The sequence below is a fragment of the Gopherus flavomarginatus genome, chromosome 2, assembly GCF_025201925.1.
Source record: "Gopherus flavomarginatus isolate rGopFla2 chromosome 2, rGopFla2.mat.asm, whole genome shotgun sequence".
NCBI lineage: Eukaryota > Metazoa > Chordata > Testudines > Testudinidae > Gopherus > Gopherus flavomarginatus.
Genome location: NC_066618.1, coordinates 282382699 through 282398694, shown reverse-complemented (window position 1 = coordinate 282398694; position 15996 = coordinate 282382699).

Below are 15996 nucleotides of genomic sequence, written 5' to 3'. Positions count from 1 at the left end.
AAAGCAAATTCTTAATCTTTCACACCCATTAATATATGACCTTTCCATCCACTGACTGCATTTTGGCAAAGTCTGCCGAGCCACAAAATTAAAAAGGCAAAACCTCTTAGAGGACTTTCTCAAGATGTGAAACCTCTAATGGTGGGGTCGGGGGAACCCCTAAAGGGGCTCCCAAGAGGGCTGAGTCATAGCACATGCCTCCATCGGAGGTTTCACAGTGCTGCCTGGGGTGAAAAAAAAAACCCAAACACCTCCACAACTTCACACTGCACAAAAGGAAGAGAAAATCCCACGTATGAATCACATGTGTTGTACTCTCCCCCTTAGCCTGCCACTGAATCTTTAATAGAGAGTCACTGAATCATTTCACATAAACTATTGCAAAAACTCCCCAGATCAAAAAAGGGCCAGTTTGGTTTCTGACGTAGGTGTGAGAATCTCTCTCAAAAGATGGCCATGCAAATAATTTTTTTAAAAAAGCAAATCACACGTGAAACATTCCTGACACAAAATCAGCATTTATAACATTTAAGCAGTTTTAAAAAGGGGGCAGCAAAGCTTCCGCACATAAACTTCAAACCATTCTCATTGAGGGCCTGAAAAAAATAGAATATTCATATAGATCAAAAACGGACAATTACTGCATCAAATTATATACGTAAAAAAACTATGTAAACTACTGGGGGCTATTATCTTATCAGCTCTCACAATCTAAGAAGGGCAGAAGGTCTGCACTCAATTAGCGACAGTTCGAAGAAAACCCAGGGTGATATCGGTCATGAAGTGGTTGATTCTGTATGTGGCATTACTACTTCTGTGTCAGTTCAGAACCAAATGTCCCACAACAGCACTTGGGCTCATGATGAGTCTGTCAGGACTGAACCTAGGACCATCAGCACTGAAACCACAAACCTCTCTCTACCTCCTGATCTAGAGGAGTAATGCCTCTCTGGGGAGCAGTCACTAGAGGGGGATATAACACACTGAAGCCACAGCGTGACACTTCCTCCCTCCCCGGGTGCAAAACTGAGGGTCTGACAATTCCCGATGGTTCAAATTTAAAAAAAAAAACAAAAAACCCCAACCACCATCTTACTATTAGCTCAAGTGTCAGTGATCTTTGTACTGGTATGAGGAGGATCCAAGTCCCACCCCTGCCATCACCCTGAAATTCTGAGTGACAGGTAATGTGCAACCAAGTGACATATATATGGAGATATACTTATCTCACAGAGCTGGAAGGGACCCTGAAAGGTCATCAAGTCCAGCCCTTTGCCTTCACTAGCAGGACCAAGTACTGATTTTGCCCCAGATCCCTGGGTGGCCCCCTCAAGGACTGAACAACTGGTAAGCTCCAAGATGGCCACTTATTTATCCCCATCTTATTACCTGATAAGACCCGCAAAAATATGCTGGTGTCACCAACACTTAGATCAGAGCATTTCCCTGCTCTTTGTACTTTGTTGTATAACAGAGTTTTTTGGGAGTAAATTTAAGGCCTATGCACCATTTAAATCCCATTTAAGATTAGCTTAAGGGGGCACAGCCATTCTGCTGGCCCTCTGCAAACATATGAATCTCATTCTTACCCATTTGGGATCTTACCTGTACAGACTACAATGCTTGTTTGTTCTTTATAACAACACTTCCATAGATTTTAAAGTGAGAAGAGCTCATTATGATCATCTAGTCTGACCTCCTGCATAACACGGGCCATACAGAATTGCACCCAGTAATACGTACATCAAGCCCAATAACTTGAGATCAAATTAAAACTTTGTTTTAAGAGGAGATCTAGTCTTGAAAGACTGGGAATGTAATTTAAATGGGAGGCAGCCTGGCCTAGTGGACAGAGCACTAGACTGGCGAAACACTACAGTAAAGCAACAGCCCCTCTGCAGAGATGGACATTTAAAAATGGAACCAGGAAAGCTCAGCCTCCCCTCTCTTCGCAAATTTTCTTGCATATATTTTATTTGCAAACGTACTTTTCAGTCTATTGTTTTGATATGTTTCCATTAGTTTTTCTTTTTTGAAATAGTCCATCAAAACTGCATTTTTAAAATCTTTTAACAACCTTCATGTGAAACCAGCAAGGGGTAAGAATGGCCCCATCCCACTCTGAAAAGGAAAATAAAGGCTGAGTTTGAACTGAATTAACTGCTTTGCTGAAAATGGTATATATATGTATAATTAGATGCTTGTAACGGGATTCCTGTAAACTGAAGAAACTCAACTCATCAGTTACAGAATTAGGGCTGATCTACACTTAATTACATTCATACCCTCTGCAATGTAATTAAGCCTACCTAAAACCTGGTGTAGACAGAAAACTACAGCGATGGAAAAACACCTCCCACTACTGTGATATGACTATGTCTACACGAACTGTGCACCACTGTAGCATTTCAGTGTAGACACTTACTACAGTGACGGGGGTTCTCCTGTGACTGTAGGTAATCCACCTCTCTGGGAGGCAGTGGCTAGGTTGACGGAAGAATTCTTCTGTTAACCTAGCACCATCCACGCTGTGGATTAGGTCACCTTAACTACGTTGCTCAGGGTGTGGATGTTTCTGTGAGAGATGTAGCTGTGCTGATGTAACTTTTTAGTGTGGATCAGCTCTAAGTGTCTACACTACCATGGTGGTGCAGTGCTGCTCCTGCTGAAGCATTTCTAGTGTAGACAATCTTAAACTTCTAGGAAGAAACTTCTTTTGAATTGACTGAAGATGTAACCTAGCAGAGCCATTAGCGTAGGCAGATCAGTCCCGCAGAATAAGGGGAACCGACCGTTACCTATCTGGAGTAGAGATCTATGCCTCACTCTCTCTCTTTCCACCAGAAAATAAATGCACAGAGAAGTCACTTTACATCAACGATCACATTTACTAACATTTATCAATACTGGGTGGTTGGGATTATCAAAGGAATGCACTGCACCCACTGAAATCAGCAAGAGTCTTACTAACAATGCCAATGGGAGCCAAGTTTGGCCAACACACAGTGCTTTAGAAAACCCTTCCCTTGAGGCACCTGAGCGGCTTACAAAGACACAACTCTCCTTGAAGACACTGGAAGGCTTGCTAAATAAGGACTGTCGGATCAGGCTCAACAGTTTAAATCTATGTCTGCGCCGAAGTTTACTGAACTGGTTGGTCCCAGTTTGGTTTGCATGTGCGCACGTAAGATTAGAGGCAGTGTAACAAGGTGGCACGTCCCTTAATGGCTAGAGTGACTGGGGCTAATCAGCCCTGATTCCTAAAGAGGCACAAATCACTTGGATCAGGTCATTCCCAATAAAGGGCAGGAGGTGGCTGCAGTGAAGGGGGAAGTTCAGGAAGCCATCGCACAGGCTGCAGAGTGAGGAAAGGCTGCTACAGCAGGGGCGGTCTAACTTTTCGACCTGAGGGCTGCATCGGGTTTCGTAAATTGTATGGAGGGCCAGTTAGGGGAGGGGGTCATGGCCCGGCCCCCACATCTTATCTGCCCCATCAAACCCCCCCTTCTCCCTGTACCCTGACCACCCCCGGAACCCCGCCCATGACTGCCCCCCGCTGCCCCATACACCCCCCACTCCTGACTGCCCCCCCCAGAACCATTCAACCCATTCAACCCCCTGTTCCCCCACAACCCCGATCCACACTCCCTGCTCCCTTACCGTGCTGCCTGGAGCACTGGTGGCTGGCAGCACTACAGCCACGCCACCCGGCCGGAACAGGGCCATGTCGGGCTCTGCAGCTGCACTGTCCCAGGAGCTCACAGCCTGCTGCCCAGAGCACTGTGCCAGTGGCGAAATGAGTGAGCTAGCTGAGGCTGCGGGGGAGGGAGGACAGCAGGGGAGGGGCCGGGGGCTGGATGTGGCCTAGGGGCCATAGTTTGCCCACCTCTGAGCTACAGGGAAGACCTTGAGACCAGAGGAGTTGCCATCCAAGCAGGAGAGAGACTGTAAAGGACCAGTCTGGAAGGCCCAGGAGAAGGAAGAGAAACACTGCATTGGGCAGACCTATGAGCAGACTCTGTTTAGGATTATGAGTTTTGTTTGCAGTTTATTTTATACTAATAAAGCCAATCCCCAAGGAGGGGTATTTTTGACCAAGAAAACGCTTAAAGTGGCAGTTTTATTTGAACAGTCCAAGAGAGGAAACTGAGGCAGGCTGCCTGTAGCATGACCCCAAGCCACGGGGGAGCACACAGGAGGCAGCTGGCTCACTTCAGATAGATAGGTAGCTATCCTCATATCAGAGAGATGATGCATCTCAGATGCAAACAATATTTGCATAAATCTTGACGGGTTAAAGTAAAACTGGACCCCAGCAGTCTCTTCATTGGCAAGCTCACAGGTAGGCTTCAAAACTGACCATCTTTTTAAGGGCTCAGTGTTCAAACCTGGGCACCTATAGCGAGGCCCCCACATCTCCTGCCTTACATAATTGTGGCCTGATACGCAAAGGCGTTGCATGACCACAACCCCACTACAGTCAAATGGGAGTTATGCACGGTCAGCATCTCTGAAACATAGGTCACTTCTTTAGATGCCTAAATACAGCTGTGTGTCCTTAAGCTTAGACCACCCAAGTCTGAAAATCGGGGGTCAAAGGTGGCTGAGGAAATTTTGCTGCTATTAATGATCATGAATACAATTATACATGCGTATGACACCTTTTATTCTGGTGGCGCTGCAAGCGGTTTACATATTAGACAGTAACTGCTTGACCTATCCCTTAAGTGCGCCCACCTCTGGGACAGAACACAGCTGCGGTTCAGCACCACCGCAACAGCCTATGCCAGGAAGTTGAAAGTGGCGGCGGGTGTAATTACACCCAAAGGCACAGAAAGACATGGCTCCTGCCCCAAATCATTTAATAACTATACCAGATTCTGCTCTCCACAGTTTATCTAATGACAGATTTCGGAGTAGCAACCGTGTTAGTCTGTATCCGCAAGAAGTCTCTAAGGTGCCACAGGAACTCCTGTTCTTTTTACAGTTTATCTAGTTTGTCTTTCAACCACTTTGGTTGCCTAGGGCAGCTCCAAAGAAAACTGCAGATCTGTCCAGTAGCTGTTCATTCTAGTGTATTTATGCATGGGTGTGTAAATATAGCTATCACTCAGATGTTTGCAACCGTTAATTAATTTCCGGTTTTGGTTAATGAGCGATGCTATCTCAGTTATAGAGCAGCAGCCTTGACTCAGCACTTGGGGGAAGGGGAGAGAGATTGTGCTTATTAATTTTCTTCGAAGGTCAGTAAAGTGACACCCCGGAAATGTTCTGTGTTGTAACACCTAGCTCTGGTAAGCAAGGTACAGCGGCAACAAGCTGTCTCATCGAGAAGACTGCAAGGAGAGTACATTCGATAGTCACGAACTCCAAATGGGGATGCCTCGTATTAGCGAGCGAGCGTACAGAGAACGGAACAAAGCCGTGCAATGAGCTTCAGAGTTAAACTCCATTTGAAAAACTGCATTCCGCAGTCAGTGGAAAATACGAGAAGCATTTAAAATTGGTTTATTTTTTAAGCACTTACAAATAATGTAGCCATTTAAGAGAAGATTCAGACTAGAGGGAAACCACAGTCTCTATTGCCTACAGCATAGGACTAGGAGTCAGGAGATCTGGATTCGAATCCCAGCTCTGGCATAAGCATCCTATGTGACTTCAGGTAAGCCTTTTAATCTTTCTGTGCCTCAGTTTCTCCATTTGTAAAACAGTGATAATAATTGCACACCTCGAAGGCTGCAAGGTTTAATGTATTAGTATCTATGAAAGGCTCTGAGATCGTTAGATGAATTTCTCTACAGAAGTATAAAATATTACTATGTTGAATTAAACTATTTGCTCCTTGAAAATAATTTCACACCTTTTATCTGGCAACTCAGGCGACAATTCCCACAGAGCTGCGATATTCACGTTAAACAATTGAGTTCCCACCTTCCTTATCAGCAGAAGATCAGTGATCAAAGAAACAGACTCCTAGTTCTAGCTTCCAGTTCACCAACCTACAAGTAACCAGAATAACAAGTCTCTGATAACACTCTTTAAATAGCAGGATTTTGGGGCAGAAAGAATATTAATAAAGGTGTAAAGTCTGACTCATTTACTCCATGAAAGCTTTTGCCAATTTAAAAATCAGATGATTTGCATCTAGTTATCAATCAAGACATTGTAAAACCCCCTCCTTCCAGCCAAGCCTCACAAATGGAGATTTTCAGCCCACTTGCTGGGTGCAGATGTCACAAATAAGCCCCCCTGTATAAATCTTTCCATGCCTCTGTAATTGTGAAAGTGAAAAACAGCCTCCTTCTGTCTTTCCACCCTTGTGTTAATGGCATTCCCCGCTTTGGAGGGTTGCTTGCTGAGTGCTCTTGAGATCTTGCTTTATCAGAAACCAGGCCAGACACTAACCACTCAGCCCACAAGAAGGGGAAAAACCACAAGTGCTCCATCTTCTAGGTTGGAGGGGCGGGTGGAAGAGAGAGAAGAGATTGGCATGACCTGTTCCTCTAGTGTCTGGTGCTACAACCATAAAAATGCCATTCAAACAGAGACTTTCCCCCATGCTGCCCATTCAATGTGCCGTGGGTTAGGTCTCAGACTTCAAAAAGGCCACACATGCTGCAGTAATGGGATCTGAGTGAGGCGACTTTGGCAGGTAACATGAGAGAACCCCAATGTTTACGGTGATTTATTTCAGTGACAGCATATTGCCCCGTTCTCTGTGTCCCAGCAAAGACCCTGATTCCCAAATGCTGAGCCTTTCTATTTTTAATTAGTCTAATAAAAGGGTAAGATGATCTCCAAGTTCAGGGTCATATTCTGGCTCTGGACAAATATGTGCCACTCACAAGAGCTGCACAGCAGGATCAATGTGGCTGAGGTCAGGACAGGACTCTGAATGGTGGTGCATGGTTTTGCATCTCCTCCTCAAATATCCACAATATTTCATTACTATTAATAAAATAATAAAATAATAATAATAATAAATAGTATTTCAAATATCCATCTTGTATCCATAAAATCTTTGCTAACTTTGGCTGCATCCTGCAACCTTGATTCACAGAAGTAGGCCCATTGATGACAAGGCTATTCTCAAGACTAAGAGGTGCAGGATCAGATCCTGCTGTACAGACCAGAAATTCCAGAAATGGTCCCCAAATTTTTGCTCACATGTCCCATAGCTATTTCTGTCATCACTGCGCAAGGGTTTTTATGTGAGTATTCTGTTAGCTCTAATGGAACCTCTGCTTTACAAGACTAAACACTTCATTATTACAGGGTATTTCTCTTGGTGAGTGGAAACACACATGGAAAGTAAGCAGATGCATTGCCCTCAATTCATATTCTCCATCACCCATGATGTATGTTAATTATTTTAAACAAAGCCTGCTTCTGATCTTAGTTATGGCGTTGTAAAGCTACTGGTCTAAATCCAGAGTAACCGAGACCAGAATCTGCCCCAGAGTGTTTTGTCACCAGGAAAATGTTTGAAAGCTTAAGATGGTGAACAACATAAAAGCCACATATTCTAGCTCCAACACAAATAGACAGGGATGTTTTCTTTAGCAATTTTATTTTGGCGCTAGAGAGATATGTAGACCATTCCCTGTGCATTGTGAAAATAGTTACAGTAAGATAACAAAGATCAAAAGGATTTGTTAGCCATAGCCGCCTGATCACAGGCGGCTATTGTTCCCACGTTTAATCTCTGCAAATCAGTTTAAAAGCAAATCACCAGCAGGGCTTGAAAAAAAAAAAAAAGAGAGACACACTAGCCAGTCTCCAACAAGATGCTCTCCACAACCATTGACAAAACGATTCGTTGCTGCCTTCCTAAATCTACAGGCTGCTCCAGTGCCTCTGATACAGCTCATAGGTTTGCCAGGCTGCAGAAGAGCAAAATTAACAAGACACTGCTCAATTTCATGTTGCTAACTCGGAACACTTGGGGAAGCAAAGGACAGTTACCTGTTCCGTAACTGGCGTTCTTCAAGATGTGTTGCTCAGGGGTATTCCACAGTAGGTGTGCATGCTTGCCACGTGCATTGGTGTCGGAAGTTTTTCCCCTTAGCAGTACCCGTACTGGAGGAGCACCACTGCGACCCCTGGAGTGGCACTTTCATATCGCGCTATAAGGGGAGCCGTGCACTCCCCTCACCCTCAGTTCCTTCTTGCCGGACAACTCTGACAGAGGGGAAGGAGGGTGGGATGTGCAATACACCTGAGCAACACATCTTGAAGAACGCCAGTTATGGAACAGGTAACTGTCCTTTCTTCTTTGAGTGATTGCTCACATGTATTCCACACTAGGTGACTCCAAGCTATAGCTGATGGAGGCGGGTAGGAGTTTAAAAGTTTCCGGGACGCAGTACCGCCCTACCAAACCTGATGTCATCCCTCGCTTGGGAGACCATCGCATAATGCAAAGAAAACGTGTGGCCAGAGGACCATGTGGCAGCCCTATAGATGTCCTGCATCGGGACGTGGGCTACACAGGCAGCCGATGAGGCCTGAACTCTCATTGAGCTCACCCTGATGATCGGTGGCGGGAGAACCCTTGCCAGGTCATAGAATCATAGACTTTAAGGTCAGAAGGGACCATTATGATCGTCTAGTCTGATCTCCTGCACAATGCAGGCCACCGAATCTCACCCACCCACTCCAATATCAAACCCCTAACCTGGAGAATGGTGTGGACTGCACTCAGCAAGTTTACAGATTACCACTCCTCCCATTTAAAGTCGATATGCTGGAGGGTAGAGATAAGATACAGAGGGACTTAGAGGATTGAGCCACATAGCACTTGTGTATGCACAAGGTGATCCAGCGGAAAAGGCGCTGGGTGGAAACTGGTTGCCCCCTTATATGCTTGGCTGATGCAACAAACAGCTTTGAGGATTTCTGGAACAGCTTGGTTCGGTCCAGGTAGAAGGGACTTAGGACAGAGCATTGGGAGGAAAATGTCCTGTTCCATATGGAAGGCAGAGACCACCTTCGGGAGGAATGCGGGATGTGGGCAAAGCTGGACCTTATCCTTGTAGAAGATTATATATGAGGGTTCCAAGGTCAAGGCCCTGAGCACGGACACACGTCAGGCTGATGTGGTAACTACAAGGAATGCTACCTTCCATGACAGGTGAGACCAGGAACATGTGGCGAACGGTTCAAAGACTTGGGACCGCCGACTCGGGACCTGTTGATTTGTTCCTCTGCCGAGAAGGGGAGGCCAAAGGAGCCTGGGAGTCAATGACGATGGTATCAGCACCAGCTGCGGTAGCTGCGATGTGAGGAAGAGCATCTGCGGCGCCTGTCACAGTGCCTGCGCGGCATGGAGGGGCCTCGAGACTCTCGTTTGAGCGGCGAGCTGGTCAACCTGACTGGTGTAGAGGACTGGCGTGAGCCACGAGAAGACCGTGTCAAAACGAGGTAAGGAGCAGTTCTCGGAGCAGAAGCTGCACCGTGCCAGGGAGGTCTGATGAGCTCCCAACAGCAGCTTATCTCAGAACCGAGGGCCCGATACCGGCAGTGCCCCGGGTATCTGTAAGCTCAAGATGTCTCGTGCGGCCTGTGCAGCCTCCAGCGTCGACGGCATCCTCACCTCAGGAGAGGCATGTGCGGACGGAGCTGGGCTGCCCTGCTCAACATGAGTCGGAGGCCTAAGGCCCAGGGGGGGATCGAGGGCTGCCTGGCTTAGGACCAGCCTCACCCTTCTCCTTTTCTCGGCGTCGCTCTGAGACGGAAGTCTTCCCTTGCTTCTTGGAAGGGGAGCAGTGCCGGCTAGTGGAGGGGACTTCATTACCCACCGAAGACGTGGTGCCGGGCGCTGAGTCTGCTCGGCGTGCCGGGGTAGGGGCCAGTGCCGAATCCATCAGGAGAGCGTGAAGCCTGATGTCCCTAGTCTTCCTAGTCTGCGGCTTGAATGATATACAGATCTTGCAACACTCACTCACATGAGTTTCGCCCAAGCAGCAGAGTCAATCAGCGTGCGGATCACTTCTGGACATAGAACGGCCACAGGAGTCGCACGACTTGAAGCCTGGGGTACGGGGCATGCCCCGAGCACACTCTAACTACTTGCAAACTACTAAAAGTAACTGTACCATTTAAGGTCAACTAGAGAACCTGAAGCAAGGCTGGAGCAAGACATTCCGACTACCTTCATTGGCGGCAAGAAGGAACTGAGGGTGGGGGGAGTCCGCAGCTCCCCTCATAGCATGATATAGAGGCGCCACTCTAGGGGTTGCAGCAGTGCTCCCCCCAGTACAGGTACTGCTAAGGAAAAAACTTCCGGCACTGGTGCACGTGGCGAGCCCGCACATCTACTGTGGAATATACATGAGCAATCACTCGAAGTTCTAACCATTTAAGAAGGGAGACGCGCATCTGGCTGGAGCAGTTTTTAATCACTCATAACTTTTCGAAACTTGTAAACCAACATTTTCCAATATGTCCCAAAGGCATGTTTGGTATGGAAATCACTGTTTGACAGTCAGTAGAGAATAAGGGTACGTCTACCCAACAATTGGAAGCTTGCAGCTGGCCTGTGCCAGTCGACTTGGGCTCGCAGGACTGTTTCACTGCTGTGTAGACCTCCGGGCTTGGGCTTGAGCTCTGGGACTTTCCCACCTTGCAGGGTCCTAGAGCCAGGCTACAACCCAAGCCTGGAAGTCTACCCAACAATGAAGCAGCCCTACTCCTGTGGCTGGCATGGGTGTCTAGTTACTATGCAGACATACCCGGAGAGATTATCTTTGTGAGGATAGAATTGGACCCCTGAAAATGAACCTATCTTGAAACATTCAGGAACAAGAAGAAAGTAATTTTAAAGGATTTTTTTTAAATACTCACCTAACTCAAAAACTAAATTAAAATGAAGGAAAAACATAAGCTAAATATCAGGAAACATTTCCTGAAAGGAAGATGCATGCGCCTTTGCAAAAGTCTCTCAAGGGAGAGTGGGGGAAGCGCTGCTGCTTGGAACTTTTAAAGTTAGGTTGATACAACATGAGGAAGACTGCACTGACTCATCCTACATGGACAGGAACATGAGTAAGAACACTGGCTGATCTACGGAGTCTTTTCCACCTCTGGCTTTTATGAGGAATAGCTCAACTGATGTTGTTGAAATTGTCAGACACACAAACACACACCTCTGGACTGAGAATAAACCAGAAAATCCTTGGAGGAAGTTATGAGAGAGTGGAAATCAAATCTGAATGTAATGTGCCCTGCTCATCCTACAGGATGTTTCTTTGGCAATGGAAACAAGGGAAATCTGCAATCTAGCAGGAAAAGGGACTCCCTCAAAGCTGGTTAATATTACAGCACCGGTTACATTTTAAAACAGCATCTCGACACTCTGTGACCTGCAGCTTCAGAATCCTATAAACAGCTTTTGATTTTCAACAGTCTTTGCAGATCACCCTTAAAAGGAGCTAACAACCCTTATTAAAAATAGTGCAATAATAGACCACATTATTTCAGCAGCAAACATTACTAGAGAACCATGTATATTATTTTAAGACAGAGGCAGCAGGGAAAGGAGTCAACCCACTACACTGAGTATTATGGAGGGCCCAAGTTAAAAATTAAATATTCTAAATTCATAGCTTACTTATTTCACTCTACATCACTGGAAGAGTTAAAAAAAACAAAAATCACTCACACAAAGAAAACAAATTGTCTATTTAAATGGGCGCTGAACAAACAGAGCAACAGACGCCAAGGAAAAACACAAGGAGAGATAAGCCACCAAATGTCACTTTCTTACACAATTACTTTTGACTCTATCTCTCATCTGCCAGGCATATCTGTTTCCCTGGAGACCTGCAGTGCAGGGGATATGCCAAGGCAGGATTTCCATAGGTTCATGGACATTGGTATGTAATTCAGAATTATAAACAGATCCTTTCAAACAAAAAACCAAACCCACAGTACTGCCTGACAAATGAATTTGGTGGAAGATATCAGACTGATGGCCCTGTTTATCCTGAAATAGCAATAGCTCAGAGATGAGAGAAAACTTCTCCATACTGCCCTGTGGCCTGCCTCAACCCAGCCCAGGAGCATCTACCTCCAGAGGCAAAAAGGGAATTCAGTCTCCAGGCTCATCCACTCCTTTTTCTCTCTGCTGTGATTGACAAGGGGCAACTCATATTGCCAACTGACAGCAGCTATAAAATGGACTAAGGCCACTAATTTGCTTCACCTCGTTTAATGACAACCCAACAATGCAATGCTCAATCACAACCAGCAAGGCACAGAAAATCCAGTAGCCAGGGAGAGAAAAGGAGGCTTTCCTGAGCAAGAACCATTCACTTCCACAGAATTTAAACTTAGGCACATCCAGCCTTTGTGTTGCTAACTCATCCTTTCAGAAGTGAAAACAACGTAGTGCTGTCTTCCTAAATCTACAGCCTGCTCCCGTGCCTCTGCTTCAGCTCATAGCTTTGTCAGGCTGCAGAAGGGAAAAATTGACACGATGCTGCTTAGTTTCACACTGCGACTCAGAACACTGAGGACACATCAGTTTCACACTGCTGGAACTGCGCAAGGATATAAGCAATAAGTAGCACTGGAGCTATTTACTGAGGATGACGACGATCTGCCTCTGGGTATATTTTTCAAGCCTCGCTTACATAGGCTGGATTCAAATCAGAGGGACCTGAAAGAGGAAAGCTTCACGTTCCATTATCAATATCTGAGCCACTAGCATCTCCCAATGCCCCCTAGACAATGATTTTTGCAATCTTGTTCCCTTTCCATTGGCAGATGATTTATCATCCTAAAGTTTGATCTAGGGCAGTGAAGAAATGTCAGTCTGTGTTATTTACTTCTTCCCAGGGGCCCAAAATGTCCTAAGCACTGCACATCACAGCTAAAACACCATGATCCCTACCAACAGAAGCTTACAAATTCCTTTCAGACATAAGCCAAAGGAAAAAGGAAGGACAAACTGGGGTGACATCTATAAGATAACTCTCAAATGAGCGGGGGGAGGGGAAACTCAGTCTTCCATCCAACAAGGGTAGCTTCTGCTGGCTCCATGCCCAGGCTGCACAAACCTCGTAAAGAATAGGTATTAAATTATCTACCTACCCAATGCACCTTAGCTGCCCTTCTTACTAGATCCATATTTTTATCCTTCATTCTTCACAGATGTCCCATGATCATGTTTCAATCCCCATAAATTATTTAGATCAGATATGAGGAATCGGAGACATTAGAGATGGAAAAGATGCACTAGCCCATCCCCTGTGGACCAGGGCTAGATGGCTCTCTGAGTTACGTTGTCCAACACTTGGCTCGGTCTAGCTATGAGTCCCAAGAAACTTCACTTCCACATCTTTCTTTAGGAGACTATTTCATAGTAATCGCTTTCCCCATTAGCAAGTTCCCTCTATTATTTCACTTAAGTTTTGCTTGTTTTATTTTCATCCTATTACTCCAGTTTATACTCCTTGGGCCATATTCCACTGAGTCCTTGGGAGTGAAATGCTATCATCAGTACACTAGTCAAACATCTGGGGCAAAATTTTCAAAAGTGACTAGCAATTTGGGGTGCTATCCTGGAGACAGCTTAAAGGGGGGTCTGGTTTTCAGAGAATGGGTGCTCACCACTTTCTGAAAAGTGGCCACCCAAAATAGGGGCATGCAAAACCAGTCACTTTTGAATGTCTCAACCCTTCAAGTCAAATTTTGTCACTAACTGCCTCTTTTCTGTCCCTACCCTGAAGCCTGTTCAAGTGAGACATTTAGCACATGGAGTATCTAGGAACAGTCAGGCCACCTACTGCTTTTCCATCAGCGTTACAGAACCAGAAGAACTGAACTGAACTGCATACGGCCTCATCCTGAGACACCCAGACAGATGCAGTTCATTGGATTGGATGGCACTGAACCGCCCATATGTCCAGTGACGTTGGGAAGATAAAACAAAAGTCCATCCGTAGCACCATAACTGAAGAGGCTGCATTTGCAAACCTACTGCATGCTGCATCTCGCCCCAGTAACTGAGATATGCCATCAACAGAACTTTTCATGCATCCACGCTGCACAGAATCCACCTTCTTGCATCCCCCTTTGTGAGATTAGACCTGGGAGTCGCCAAAGCTTCCTTCCATTATGCACAGCTTCAAGCAGATGTCAAACTGTTACTGTCATTAGACTTTATGGTTCCTTCGGAGAGCTACTGAACGTATGCAATTTTGGTTTAAGGCTAATGATCTAGACTGTTCTCAGTGGTACCTGATGATAGAACAAGGAGTAATGGACTCAAGTTGCAGTGGGGGAAGTTTAGGTTGGATATTAGGAAAAACTTTTTCACTCAGAGGGTGGTGAAGCACTGGAAGGGTTACCTAGGGAGGTGGTGGAATCTCCTTCCGTAGAGGTTTTTAAGGTCAGGCTTGACAAAGCCCTGGCTGGGATGATTTAGTTGGGGATAGGTCCTGCTTTGAGCAGGGGGTTGGACTAGATGACCTCCTGAGGTCTCTTCCAACCCTGATATTCTATGATTCTAATGTTCAAAAGAGAGTGTCCCTATTCAGGAATGCACTTACGGCATTTGCTTAAACCCCACTGAAGTCAATGGGACTTAAATACACGTTCGGAGTTAAGCACGTGCTTAAGTAATTACAGCGAAATCCTCATTTTAAAAACTAAGTGGTCTCACTCTAAATAACATGATAAGACATCAAGGAGCCTAATTAGAAATAAGACTGTAGTTGGCTAATAATTCTTGCTGGTAATTAAGCATTAACGACTGAGATGCAAGAAATTTTAAGGCAACAGATGTGATAGGCCTAGGGATCAACAAGGTTTTAGGGGCCATCAACCACCAGAGAACACCTAGCACTCAGCTAGTTACTGATTTGTATAAGATGAGCATGGAAAATAAAATACAAAGGCCACGGATTTTTAAAAAAACTGGACTATGCGTTTTCAGTGGGAGCTGGATGAGAAGAGGGGAACATTTCCCTGTTTTCCTTTTCACTGAAGATTTGCTTTGATAGAAATTTTCTCAGAGGCTTAAAACACAGGAAAGACTGATGAAAGGGATAGATGGAAAGGATATGGGAGTGGATGCCTCATGGAAACATCACTGGGATACTGGTTGATCCTAGGGAGCAGCCTAAAGCCTTCTCAACTATAGTTATTTGCCCAATTCCTGCCATCAGCATAGCTGTACCACTGCAATCCCCAGCGTAGAAAAGGTAAGCCAGTACTGGTGTACTCTGCTCAAAATGGGTAAACTGTACTGTGTGCTGCTGTGGCCTGCAAAGGTGTTTCAATGACCCTACAGCTGCCCAGTGGCTCAGAACTTTTGAGCCACAGGGATTCTCACCCGGTCACACACTAGGAGCAAGGACTTACGGTGGGATCGCATGGAGTAAAAACATCCTGTATGTTACCTAGAACAGCTTTAATCATCTCATTATATGAATGTGCTGGTGTCTCTAAACCTCTGACTGCCAGAAAATGGGACTGGACAACAGGGGATAAGTCACACTCTGTTCTGTACATTTCCTCTCTGGCACTGGTCACTGTCAGAAGACAGAATACCTGGCTAGATGGACCATTAATCCGACCCAGTATGGCCATTCTTATGTGCTGTTCTGCTTCACACAGTGACTCTAAATAGGATGCTGTGTCTTGCGTGTTTACTGTGCCTCAGTGCCTATCACTGAGAATATCAACTTAGTTTACATATCAAATGATGGTTCTTCTAACGGCCAGTCCTGCAAACTCAACCTGGGAACTGAGAGTCAAGCAGTGATCTCTTCTGCTCAAGCACCACCACCAAAAACCTACGCTCAGCTGAAGTGAATAACAGGCAGAGGCCACTAACGTATCAGTAATACTCAACAGAATACTTACTACTGATGCTGATTCAGAAGCCACAGAGAATTTACGTGTCTTTCAAGATCAGAGAGCGCACGGTTGGCAGTTAAAGGGAAAAATACAGTTGTTGTTTTCTTTTTGGTAAATTGAGCAAATTTG